The sequence below is a fragment of the Glycine max genome, chromosome 13, assembly GCF_000004515.6.
Source record: "Glycine max cultivar Williams 82 chromosome 13, Glycine_max_v4.0, whole genome shotgun sequence".
Taxonomy (NCBI): domain Eukaryota; kingdom Viridiplantae; phylum Streptophyta; class Magnoliopsida; order Fabales; family Fabaceae; genus Glycine; species Glycine max.
Window position 1 is genome coordinate 22,164,246 of NC_038249.2, and position 13,643 is coordinate 22,177,888.

At 34.4% G+C, this 13,643-nt stretch overlaps 1 pseudogene; it reads right to left on the minus strand.

Moving 5' to 3' along the window:
* Positions 1-1,276: 1,276 nt before the first annotated feature.
* Positions 1,277-11,888, minus strand: LOC100799231 (ABC transporter B family member 11-like; annotated as a pseudogene).
* Positions 11,889-13,643: the final 1,755 nt, after the last annotated feature.

Genomic DNA, 13,643 nt, shown 5'->3' on the forward strand with positions numbered 1-13,643 from the left:
GACATTATTTTGTAAATCCCAACGGTGAAGATGTGCGTAAAATCGCGAACCACATATCAAAAGTTCACGGCAATCCAACGGTTAACAAATTGGAAATCATAGTTTTACTGAGACAGATTTGGATTTCTACGGGAAAAGAAAAAGCTATATATGATGCAAAGAGTATTTCTCTCCGTTCCGACGTGTTTTTGTAATTCTGAACGGCGAGAATTTTCGTAAATGAGTTTCGACGAAACTGATGTTTAAATTTCAGGACAATCCAACAGTGAATGAATTCGAGATCGTTATTTTTCTGAGACAGGTTTGATAGTATACGAGAAAAGAGAGAGTATGCTTCTATTTATAGCTAAGGTACTTAACCTATTATTTACTCTATTTTTTTGTTTATTATTTTATAAACAAATACTCTATTTTATTTCCTATCAAATGAATGAATAAAATATTTTTTCTTTTTTTTCTTCAAACCATTATTTTAATTAATAATATTATTTCTTCTTATTTATTTTATTATAAAAATCTCAACATTTTTCTAAAATTATATTTTTTAATTAAAAAAATATTTTTAATTTATTTATGAAAAATGAAATGTTACAATTCATTATGCACATTCAGATCCTTTCATTGTCTATAGAAGTCAATTCTGGTTATATATAAATATACAATTTAATTTTTGTTCTTTGGAATCGACAAGAGATCTCAAACCTCTAATGATTGAATAATCAATAACGTGGCTTTCCGGTCCCGTCCATGTGCTGCTTTTAATTTCGAAGATATGGCTTTGAACAATAATGTCAGGGAACGTCTTCCATCCTCAGCCCGATTGATGTTGACTGTGAATTTTTTAAGTCAATTCATGGCAGTAGTAAACTTTTGACCAAAAAAGAGAAGGCATTAGATTAAACCTCTTTCTTTTGAGTAAAATGAAAAGAAGCAATGGATTTAAGCACTTACGTATAAAACTCTCTCTCATCGCACTTATGTAAATTTCCATGTCTTATCTTTTTTAAAACTGAAAAGAAGCAATGGATTTAAGTACTTACGTGTAAAATTCTCTTTCTCACTCACGTAAATTTCCCCGTCTTATATTTTTTTACCCTTTGTTTGAATGTGATGAAGGAAAAAGAGGAAATAGAAAAAAAGAGATGAGAACAATTTTTTTTTTAAGAATAAGTGAGAAATAAGGTAAAAAAAAAAGTTATTTTTTTAAGAGAATAAAAGAAAACAGAAAAAAATATTTGAATTAAAGTTATGATATGGTCAATAATATTTTTTATTTGAAAATTTATGTACATCATAATGTAATGCTAAGCTATGTATGTAGTTTATAGCAGTCATAGTACAGAATCCCAACGAGGTTGGCACACCACCTGCTACTAGAACTCTGCAGCACACCAAAGGAAATAACATTAATTGAACAAGAAGAGGTTACAAAACATGGGGAGATATGGACCAAATCCATTGGTAAGCAGAAATCACTTGAACCTATAATTGGAAGGCCAATTCTATTTCTAAGACAATTATCTGTTCTAATTAAAGCACGCAGGGGGGAGTCCACCAACATAAATTCTGAAGAGGTACATATGAGACAAGCCTATTTGCACTCTCAATAAATATGTCTAACCAAAAAAATTCATAAGACCTATTTTATATAAACAATTTGACCATCTATTTTATATAAAAAAATTTCGATTTTCAGCGGTTTGCGTTTTTTTGGATCAGTTTTTTTTTTTTTTTTATTTTCACTTGGGTTCGGTTTAGTTCTGAACACCCCTCTAATATCAGTGGCATAATTGGAAAATCACAAATTAACCTATGAAAAGTTAAAAGACCATTTTAATTTTAAATTGCAGAAGTTATAGATTTCAGCATACGGGATACCTACCATATATCATTTGGTTTAGATGCTTGTGGCTGTTATCTGTACACCAATATGATTAAAAGATATGTAACCGTGAAATCCATTAAGAATGGGTAATCAAGTGTTTAGAAAGTTTTATTACACAGAAATAATTCCTTAAAGAAAAGATTAAGAAACCATCAGATATTTGGTGAAACGTACTAAAAGGGTCTATTATGAAGCAGCACTAATGTGCAGTGCTACTAAGGAAGCATATGTACCACCTTTGTTAAGCAAAGTTTCCTGCTTTCCTTTCTCTGCAATGACTCCATTTTCAACCACTGCAATTGAATCTGCATCCTTTATGGTGGATAACCTGTGAGCTACCACAATGGTGGTTCTATCCACCCTCACTCGATCAAGCGCATCCTGAACCACTCTTTCAGACTCAGCATCAAGTGCACTTGTGGCTTCATCTAGCAGTAATATTTTTGGACTCTTCACTATGGCTCTTGCAATTGCCACCCGCTGCTTCTGTCCTCCAGATAGTTGAATCCCTCTCTCCCCTACCAATGTATCATAACCCTGCATAATTATACTTATGGTGTTTAGATAGCTAGTTATTCAAAATTTTACAATATAGTTTTTTGTTGAATAGTTTGTAGGTTTACCTGCTGCAAACTGCTAATGAACTTGTGGGCATTTGCCAGTTCTGCAGCAGCTATAATTTCAGCTTCTGTTGCATCACCACATTTTCCATACCCAATATTGGCTCGGATGGTGTCGTTAAACAACACAGGCTCCTGGCTTACCAGGCCCATCTGCCGCCTAAACCATTTAAGTTGTAGCTTTTGGATTTCTGTTCCATCAAGTGTAATCTGACCCGAATCTGGGCCATAAAATCTTTGTAGCAATGAGATCACTGTTGACTTTCCACTTCCGCTTTCACCTACTAGAGCAACTGTCTGATTTCCATCAGTGTAATCAAACTCTTTGATTCTCCCTTAAGAAAAGGTTGTCTGAAAGAATCACTTGTTCCTATGATGAGATTTATGGATCAAACCAATGGATTATTTTGTTAGTTACCTCTCCTGCATGAATGTTCAAGGAAAGATCTTTGAATACAAGAACATTAGGCCTTGTTGGATACTTGAAAGTGACATGGTGGAACCCAATCTCTCCATTCACTTCTTGCAATGTCATTCCAGACTCATCACTGGGGTCTATTCTTGATTTCTGATCAAGAATGGCAAATACAGAAGCAGCAGAACTTTTTGCTTTACTTGCAGCAGGGGTCATGAAGCCAGATTGTGACATTGCTATAGCTGCCATAGAGAGAGCAAAAAATACCTGAAAATTAAGAAATGAATTGTTCAATGCAAGAATAGTGTGATGAGCTAAGCTCTCAAATTAGCTATTTTGCTTTATTTTAAAGAAAAACAATAAAACTTTTTTAATTTATCTGAGATATTAGCTTACTCTTTGTGATCAACAATTCAGATAAGTAAAAACCTTCATATGTGGGATCGAGACAAACATCAGACAATAACTTAAACGGAAAACATCAGAGATTGATGTTTTGCCACTCTCCACAAGTCTGGCCCCAGCATAAAAACTGCATGCATAAACAGAGAACAGAAAGAAGAGTGATAAGCCAAAACCTGTTCCGCTGACTAAACCTTGCCTTATACCTGTCTGAATTGGTCCTAAACATTTTTTCTGGTATAACTCCATCACCTTCTCTTCAGCACAGAAAGCGGCAACTGTTCTGATATTCCCCACTGCATCACTCGCTACTTGACTTGCTTCCTCATATAGTTTCTGTGGAACATATAGAGCATAATCACATTGCTCAAATGATATTAGCATTAGTTAACTACAGAAACAAAGATGTACTAATTAAATATAGACAAAGATGTATGGAGAGTTGAGACCACAATTGAAACACAGTTTATTTGTCCTCATGAATTAGTTTATCTTGTTTGAGTATATGCAGGAAGAGTAATGCAGCATAACACAAACATTCTACTTAGCATACAAAAACTTATCCCTTCCATTGGATTTACCTTCGGATCTATCCCAATGCAAAATACGCATGCAATCAAATGGCTATGCACAATGGTTAGTCTGATTGCTTCCGCTCAGGCAACATTTACATCCAAAGTTTCTCGTCACTATGGCACCATGTCTAAATTTTAGATATTTTCATAAGGTTTCATGCAAGCAGTTTATAGTTTGATATCAGTAAGGTACAAACCTTTACATTGGTGCTGAATCCTTGCATGGACTTTATTTGCAAATGTCCATTTAGTAATAGTAGAGGTACCAAAACAAGAATAATGAGAGAAAGCTTCCAGTTTGCGTCAAAGGCAATTACCAAGGCTGTAATTGCAGTAGCAAAATCTTGAACCAGCAAACCAAGAGCATCCCCAACCAAGGTTCGAATAGAAGCCGCATCAGTTGAGAGCCTTGCTCCAAGTGCTCCACTTGAATTCTCAGCTTTATCAAACCAGCCTATTTCCATGTGAATTATTTTCTCAAAACACATAAGCCGGATCCTTTTTATCAACTTAGAACCAGCTACAGAAAAAAGGTAGGACCTTAATGGAAGAAATATGAAGGCAGCCACACTAAGGACAACAAATATTTATGCCCAAATTGCAGTAGCAAAATCTTGAACCAGCAAACCAAGAGCATCCCCAACCAAGGTTCGAATAGAAGCCGCATCAGTTGAGAGCCTTGCTCCAAGTGCTCCACTTGAATTCTCAGCTTTATCAAACCAGCCTATTTCCATGTGAATTATTTTCTCAAAACACATAAGCCGGATCCTTTTTATCAACTTAGAACCAGCTACAGAAAAAAGGTAGGACCTTAATGGAAGAAATATGAAGGCAGCCACACTAAGGACAACAAATATTTATGCCCAAAACTTTGAGTCTTTACGGAGTTCATCTGCAGGCTCAAAGAAAGTATTTATCATGTGGGAGAGAAGAAGCCCCACGGTGGGTAGTATTGCCCAGTTGCTGCTGCTGCTACAGTCCCCAAGAGTAACACTGGGATTTCAGGCTTGTTAAGATAAGTAACGCAGAGAAGTGAGACTTCTTGAGGTTTATGTGATGCTACTGAAGGAAGAATTTCAGGCCCTCCTTCTGATGTTTCAAAGAGATCTGGTGAGGTAGGCATGGCATTTGATATTTCGAACGAGTGTTGGCAGCCGTTTCTTCTTCCAGATGATCCCCGACTTAAAGATTCAGGGAAAGAAAGCCGTTGGCTCAATTGTCGTTCAGAATCTACAAAGTTTTCTGGCCAGCCTGTCATTTCCAACATGCTGTTCTGATTCCCTTTTAATTTCTTGCAATCTAATGAGCTGGCTAAAAGCTGCATCAGGATCTTTAGTGAGCTCAGCATGTGTGCCTAATCAATTGAGAGAAATAAGAATGCAGCAATGTACATGTCAAGGAAAAATGAATATGTGTGTTTGAGGAGAGAATGACATGAAAGCAGATTGTTATACTGAGATTCATTTTTCGTGGCAACACAGTACGTATAACTTTTTCTATTACTGTTCCTTGATGAATAACTGCAATGACATCAGCATTCCTTATTGTGCTTAGGCAGTGGGCTACAATGACAGTTGTTCGGTTTATCATAATTCTGTCTAGTATCTCTTGCACCACTCTCTCTGATTCTGCATCAAGAGCACTTGTAGCTTCATCAAGGAGCAGAATTCTTGGGTCCTTCAGAATTGCTCTTGCTATAGATATTCTTTGTTTTTGACCTCCAGAGAGCTGAGTTCCATGCTCGCCAACCATCGTGTCAAGTCCCTAAACTCATAATTTTACAAAACTACTGACATAAAAAGGCCTCTTACTTAATACACACACACAGACACAGCAAATTCCAAAATATGAAAGATGAATGGCAAGCTCACATTGGGAAATATATCAATGAACTTAGCAGCATTAGCAAGGTCAGCTGCAGCTCTGATTTCTTCATGTGTTGCCCCATCCTTACCATAGGCTATATTCTCTTTAATGCTATAAGCAAAGAGAACTGGTTCCTGGCTGACAAGGCTGATTTTTTGTCTGATCCATTTCAATTGAAATTCTCTGAGATTGATTCCGTCAATGAGAACTTCACCAGCTTGTTGATCATAAAATCTCTCAATAAAACTAATAACTGTTGATTTCCCACTCCCACTTTGCCCTACCAAAGCTGCTGTAGTGCCACTTGGTATCGAAATTGAAAATCCATTGAATATCAGTTCATCAGGTCTTGAAGGATAACTAAAGCAAACCTCTCTAAGTTCTATATCGCCGGGAATATCATATGGCTGTTGACCATAAGGCTCATAAGCATCAATATCTGGTCGTCTCTTTATTGTTTCAAACGTTTTAAAGGCAGCGGCTTGTCCTGCAGCAAATGCAGTTAAGCTTGGAGATGCCTGCCCCAGTGACCTACAAAATAAAATTAGCCCAGAAAAGTTTATCAAATTTTTCTGCCAAGCTTGGGAGAGAGGTTGTAAGATATGGGTTTATTCATCCATCCACAATGTATATGGTAAAGCAGAAGCTAACTTACATGGAACCAGTCAAAACTGCAAAAAATACACTAATCACTTGTCCTCCTGTATAACCTTTCTCTAGTACCATCTTCCCTCCGAACCATACTGCCAAACCATAGGTACAGTAAATAAATAGACGAACTAAACCAAAGCCAAACCCACCAGCCACACCCTCTTGCACTCCTACTCTGTAAGCTTTAGTTAAGTATTCGTCGTATTGAGCTCTAGCTTGCTTCTCACCCGTAAATGATGCAACCTGCGTTGGAGCAATGTGTATCTTTTATCTACTACTCTCTTGCAACATGAATAAGAAAAACAATGGAAAGTACATTCTGAAGGTTGGCATACGGTTCGAATTGAACCAATTGTTCGCTCCACTACAGTAGCTGCTTCAGAATAAGCTGTTTGTCCTCGGGATGCCATCTTTGCAAAAGCAAAGCTCATTACGGAACCAGAGAGGACAAGAAGCGGGAGAGAAGATAGAAGAACAAGGCTTAGAAGCCAACCCTTGATGAATGCTATGGCTATACCTCCAAAAAAACATGCCACATACTGTATGAATTTTCCTACCTGAGATATCAACTACAAGAAGAAAAAAAAAGTTAACTTCAAAGTTTGTTTTATCATATTTTGATGAAAGAGTTTAATTTATATGCACTATTAAAAAAAATTATATTGTCAACCAATCCGAAATCATGGTACACAACTTTTAAGTAGTTATTGTAAAAATCAACAAAGATACCATACATAACAATTTATGATTGGATGACAATGTCAAAATATTTACTGTTGATGAGATGCTAACGGTTTAGGACTTGAAGTGTGGTCCATTAATACCTTCTCTCCCATGGCTTCTTGAATAAGAACTGTGTCACCTGACATCCTTCCAACAACCTCTCCACAGTTTCCTTGTCAAAGAAGCTGATATCTTGCCTCAAGATTGCTTTGAGGTATAAGCCTCTTATTCTGGCAGTTTGTCTCTCCCCAGTGATCACCCAACAAGACACCTCTGGAAGATTGCACGTATTTATAACTCTTGTTATTGTGGTATAAAGCAAAATTATATTTCTATACATTACACATAATCAAACGAGAATTTGGCGTGCTTACGCAAGAATGCTGCCAAAAAGGCACCTGCGCCTATGGATGCAAACTTCAGAGATGCCTGAGCATGAAACAAAGCATAATGGCTTATGACATGGAAATAAATAGAATTTCGAATCCAAGTTGTTCATCTCACACTTAATTCTTGTGAAATCAGATACCACACAGGCTTATTGTACAATATTGTAAATTAATAATAGAAAATCAGGTAAATATTGACTTAAAAATCATTATTTAATAGTTATTTATAATTAAAAGTTAAAGAATTGATAAAGTTTAAATTTTGGCTGCAGAATTGAAGGCTGATGGTGTAACAAGCAAAAAACAAGAAAAAAATTAAAGAAAAGAAGAAAATTGAAAGTAAGCGCTCAGCGCGCGTCACACGCTAAGCGGGCCAGATAGCACAGGCGCTAAGCGAGGGTGTTAAGCATGAAGACGCAAAATCCGTTACTCGCGCTAAGCGAGGGCTTGACAGACCTAAAAAGTCAACGATATATGATATACTTCAAGAGTTATCAATGCAAAGAGGATTCCTTCCAGGTTTTATGTTCTAATTTCTTTTCTTTTTATCTTGCATTTACATCTTAAATTTCTTTTGGGTTTTATTTGCTCGAGAGTAATTTCTAATAAGGATTAAAGAAGGAACGCATGCATCCGTTTTAGGGGTTATACCCTTGGGAAAGGGTAACACCTAATAGAACAAATAAAGAAAAGAATCATAGGGTCAACATTGCTAGGCATAGAATGATGGCCCAATGCCCATGCATTTAGCAAACATTTAGAATTCAATCTTAATGCATTTTAATTATTGAGTCTTCACAAAGATATTTGGGAGATAGGTGATTGAAATAGGCTTGTCATCCTGAAACATCAGGGGCAAGTAAACTGACATATGTGGGTAGAATAGGTTCAATTGCATTGGTAATGAAACATCATAAATTCATGCATCGTAGGCCAATTAGGTTTGTCCGGTCTTAACATCCTCATCTTAATTAATTTCTTGATTGTTTGATTTTACAAATTACTCTTGCTTTTATTCTTGCTTTGTACTATTTATTTCTTACTTACAAATTAAAGAGTATTCAATAAAAGTGCAATAAAATTCCTGTGCAAACAATACTCGGACTTCTGAGAATTACTAGTTAGAGCGAATTGGTACACTTGCCAAAGAGGCAACACACTAATAAACAGTTGGAACTAGATAAGACAAATTTTAAATAAAAATTACTTTACAATTATTCAGTTGCAAGAAAAAATGTGACACAATTTAAAGTGGAGCACTGTACATCTCATTTTTACCCACCCATGAAAGTGTTTATGTTTCCGAATCATTCCAGCTCTCTATTTTCACATTTTCCTTCTTGTAGATATTATCCCAACATTGATTATTAATGAAAGGGAGGTAGGCATTACCTTATAAACTTGATGAACAACTGCTTGTTTATTGTCAACATTTCCTCCGAAAGCATCAATCGCATCTCCAATAAGTATAGTCATTAAAGGCATAGAGATTCCATTACCAACAGCACTTATTGCCCCAACAACCATCAGAAGACAATCCCAAGAGTCTGCAAATGAGAAAAGTTTATAAAAGGGTACTGTTTTATTGCTTTCACCCTTCACTTTGTTCTTCTTGGAATCCTGCTGCCTGCCATCCATTTCTTGGGTATTTTCAGGACCTTGAACTGGTGGATGATCACTCGTTGATCCTGTCGTCTCATTTGAAATCGTATCTCCATCCAAGCAAGCCTCAGCCACCATTTCCCCAAGTAAAACCTCTCTTGGTTTACAACTTATAAACATTAAAAAGTAAAAACAGCTACTGAAGAAGGATCACTGGCTTGAGTCAGTAACTCCCTTTAAGTTTTTCCATCAAAAGTCACTGAAGTGCGTTATAAACTTATAATTCTTTAGATGTCAAAAACTGCAAAAGCCACGTATATTGGAAATTAGTTGACTTAACCAAACTCAGCAATAGAAACGAGTGAAAATTGAAGGGTGTGACACAAAAAATGTTAGCAGGGAAACCATAATAGGACAGAAAGAATGAAGGTACAAGGTATATTTGCAAAACCAACATGAGTCATCAAAGCACATTCAACATCAAAACATATATCAAAGAAAAGCAAAGGTCTTCCTTGTTCATTTGTTCATGTCATTGTTATTTTCTAAGTAAAAGCCAGAAACGAACCTTTTTGCAAACTTGAGGTAGAAATGCTTCCCGCGTTCTCAGAATGATGCAAAGTAACACTATAAAGCAATAGGAGAATGAAGGAAAACTATAAGATTGATGAAAACCAGCTGGCAATAGCTTGCTATTGCAAGTTAACTAGGCTAGCTCCTCTTTAAATCACGAGATAAAGAAAATGAACAAAACAGAATTAGATTCCCATTACCAAAGATATATAGCCTATGTACGGTTTAAATGCATCATGGAACAAGCACTCTTTGATATGAAGTATGAACATTACACGTAGGGTTTATAATCATCCCAGAATTAAATTTAAAATATTAGCAGTGTTCTATAAACACTAATTACTATATATTTGAAGTATAATGTATTGAAAGCTTAAAAAAATGTTGCTTTTAACTTAATATTTTGATTCCTTGAGAAGTGTTTAAGGATAGTTGTTAGTATTTGTCTTAAATATATTATATAACAAAATTTAGATTGAATATCAAGTATAGTATTATTCTAGATTATCCAAGAATTTTTCCTCTGATATTTGCCACTTTATTGGTTATAACTTATAGTGTCGTATCAGTAAAGCAGCAATATGGTATACTTCTTTTTTCATGCAATTCAATATGACCAATAAGAGTAGTGTAATGTTGAATTTGAAAGTTAAAAATGGCCAAGGTACTCTCCTAGCCAGACATTTAAAGTGAGAGGCGCAAGTTAAGGAATCTATACCTAAGTAAGAAATTGCAAGTTTGGCTTAAATATGAATATTAATTGATCTTTAATATGTATCTGAATTTTATTTTTGATCCTTGATGATTTTTTTTTTATCTACTCTCTAATATTTAAAAATTTTATTTTAGATCTCTAACGTCAACTAAGTGATGACATGTCCTATAAATACCTGATATCTCAATTTGTGATGACCTAAAAATCAATATTTGTTTTAAAATCAAATTTATATTTTTTGCTGGTTAAAAACCCCAAAATCAATTAATATAAAAAAAATACATAAATCAAACATTGAGAATCCTCTTTCGAATCATTTGCCAAATACTTTTCATTTTCCAAAAACAAATCTCAATTTTTTTTAAAAAAAAGAAACAGATCTCAAATCAATTAAAAAAAATCTCACAAATACCATTTCTTCCCAACATTCCAGATTTTATTTCTTCAAACTCACGCTTCGATCAAATGCTTGTAGGTGTTAGAGGTAAACCCGGAAATCATTGCATTCCAAGAGACAATGTTACGCACTGGCATGGAGTTGAACACCTTAACTGAATTCTCATTCTCTCCCAACTTTGCATACATGTTGAGAAGAGAGGTACCAACAATTGTATGCATAAAAAATCTCGTGACAACAACATGGGCATGCACCATCTCACCCAACTCAACCGAATCCAACCCCACACATAACTGCAAAACAGCAGAGAAGGCAAACCCATCTGGCAACATGCCTTGGTCCAACATCATGCAAAACAGCTCCACCCCATCACGGTAGTAACTGTGTTCGTTGGACGCGACAATCATGACAGTCCACAAAACACGTTTCTTTGGGGCATTCCATCAAACACACTACGAGCAGCTTCATAGTCATTGCGTTTGGAGTACACATGAACTTGGTAATTAGAAAGCACCAACAAGCCATGGTCACCAAAACCTGATTTTAAAACATGCCCATGAATGCAATTTGCCTGCGTAAGAGAGTTGCTTTCATCGCTGTTGGAAAAAACTCAAATACCACGTCACCTAAACATAAAGTCAAGTTAAAATATATGAATGAAGTACAACCCTACTCTATTTCTTTAAAGGAGTGTGAATATTTCTTCAATATATGATACAAGATCACAACCAAATATATGAGTTGCATAAAAAAATCATTAATCACAGTCAAAACTCTGTTCCATTATGATGGCTGATTATGGAAGATTAACGACATAAGAAGCTTTTATTTATCTCTCTCATCAACTGTAGATAATATATGCAAGATTATATATATCATGCAAAATTTGAACTTGGAATGTAATATGAAGGTTGACCTCTTTGCTAAAATATTCGTGTTGGCACAAAAATTAAGTTGAAAGCTCAAATTGGTATATATATTTTTTTTCCATGACCAATGTTTTCTTTCTTTTTCTATACCTAGTAGTATATTACTTTGAAACCTATAGACATTTTGTATGCATATATACCTGAGCAGCACCTCTAGACAATTACGGTTTAACCTTTATTGCCTCGATACCCATTTCTTATTCTTTAATTATGCTAAGGCTTATATATATAATTGAATAGCGTCCCAACAATTATTTGTTCACAACTCAAAATTTTAATCTCTAGTTCCACCTCCTTTTTGTTTTTATTTTGGCCCTTTGCTACTCTCTCTTTATATGTGCTACGTACCGATTTGACTCAAGATAATTTGGGATCCCATCGTGATGTTTACTAATTAGAATTATCTCCATGATGTCTTTTCCCAAATAATAAAATGACCTATTTTCCTGATCATACAACGCTACGTACAATCTTTGTTCTGGAATAATGTATATAAATATTTGTTTGGTTAATATTGTACTATATAGTTTAAGGGTAGGACGGTTACTTACGTCTAGCATCTTCAAAGGGGAAAAGATTAATTAGTAAGCTCGTAAAGAATAAAACACAAAAACCGTGCAATAAAAATATACAATAATACAACTAAGTTATATAATAGCTAGTCAACATTTATGATATGGTCCATGCATGTGCTACGCAAGCGATGACGGGAGAAGAGTTGTAGATTGTCTCCTGTGGGTTATCTTCATGCCATTAGCCCAGGAATTTGGATAAGGATTTGTTTCCCCAAAAGCTGATTTACAATAAAGTCTTTTATTTTTATTGAGTTCCTTCCATTAACAATAGAAATTAAAATTACATTCTTTTGATTTTATTCTTTACCATAATTGAATCGACCTTTATTTTTGTGATTTACCACAAATATTGATGTACCAAATAAATGCTTTGACCTGCTCATAATTGTTTTGGCATTATCCAACAAATAATTGATTGAAATATACATATAAAAAAGGTTATTGTAGCATCTAGTTATTCAATATTCATACAAGAATAAAATGATAATTTCATGGTTAGATTAATTAATTGATTAGAAAATGAATAGAGCATTGTAAACAGAATGTGGTCGTAATTGAGGCTAATTATATATACAAGTAATCAAATTTAATTTTGATCTCAGTACGGTATGATTCTCCCACATACTATATTGTCTATAATCTATTATAATATATAAAAGTTGAGATACCAGCTCTCTGTCTCCGAACTACAACGTGAACTTCTTAAACTTTTATCATTTTCAGACAAGTAAATTTTACATATTCTTGTTTATTAATTGAGTGCCCTTATAGCTTTCTTTTTAACAACTCTTAGCCTTGTACATTAATATAAATTAATAACTTTAATAATCCCTAACCTTATATATCAGTATTATCTTCAATCATTTTCATTTTTGTCATTGTAATTATATTAAAAACTTATATTAAATTATAAACAAATTGGAAGTGTTTGAAGTTACAACGTCCATGCCATGAAAGAAGGTTTTATAAAGTGTCGCGATTACAATATATATATATATATATATATATATATATATATATATATATATATTGTAAATGACTAGGTGTAGAAATCCCCTTAACTCTCCCCTAAGTATATTCTTCCGGCTTTTTTAATCAAATGGGTGCGAATTTTGTAATTTTTTTTTCGTATGGGGATGGATTTTAAATTATTATCCAACAATAGGATGTTTTAAGTTAGAAGTCGATGTTATGATTTATTAATTTTTTTAACTGAAATCAGTTTAAACTTTTTTTTTTATTTTAGAACTTTGAAGTGTTAAGTTTAATTTTTTTAATATATTTTATGACTCTGTAATTTTTTTTTTTTACTTTACGTGTAAAGTT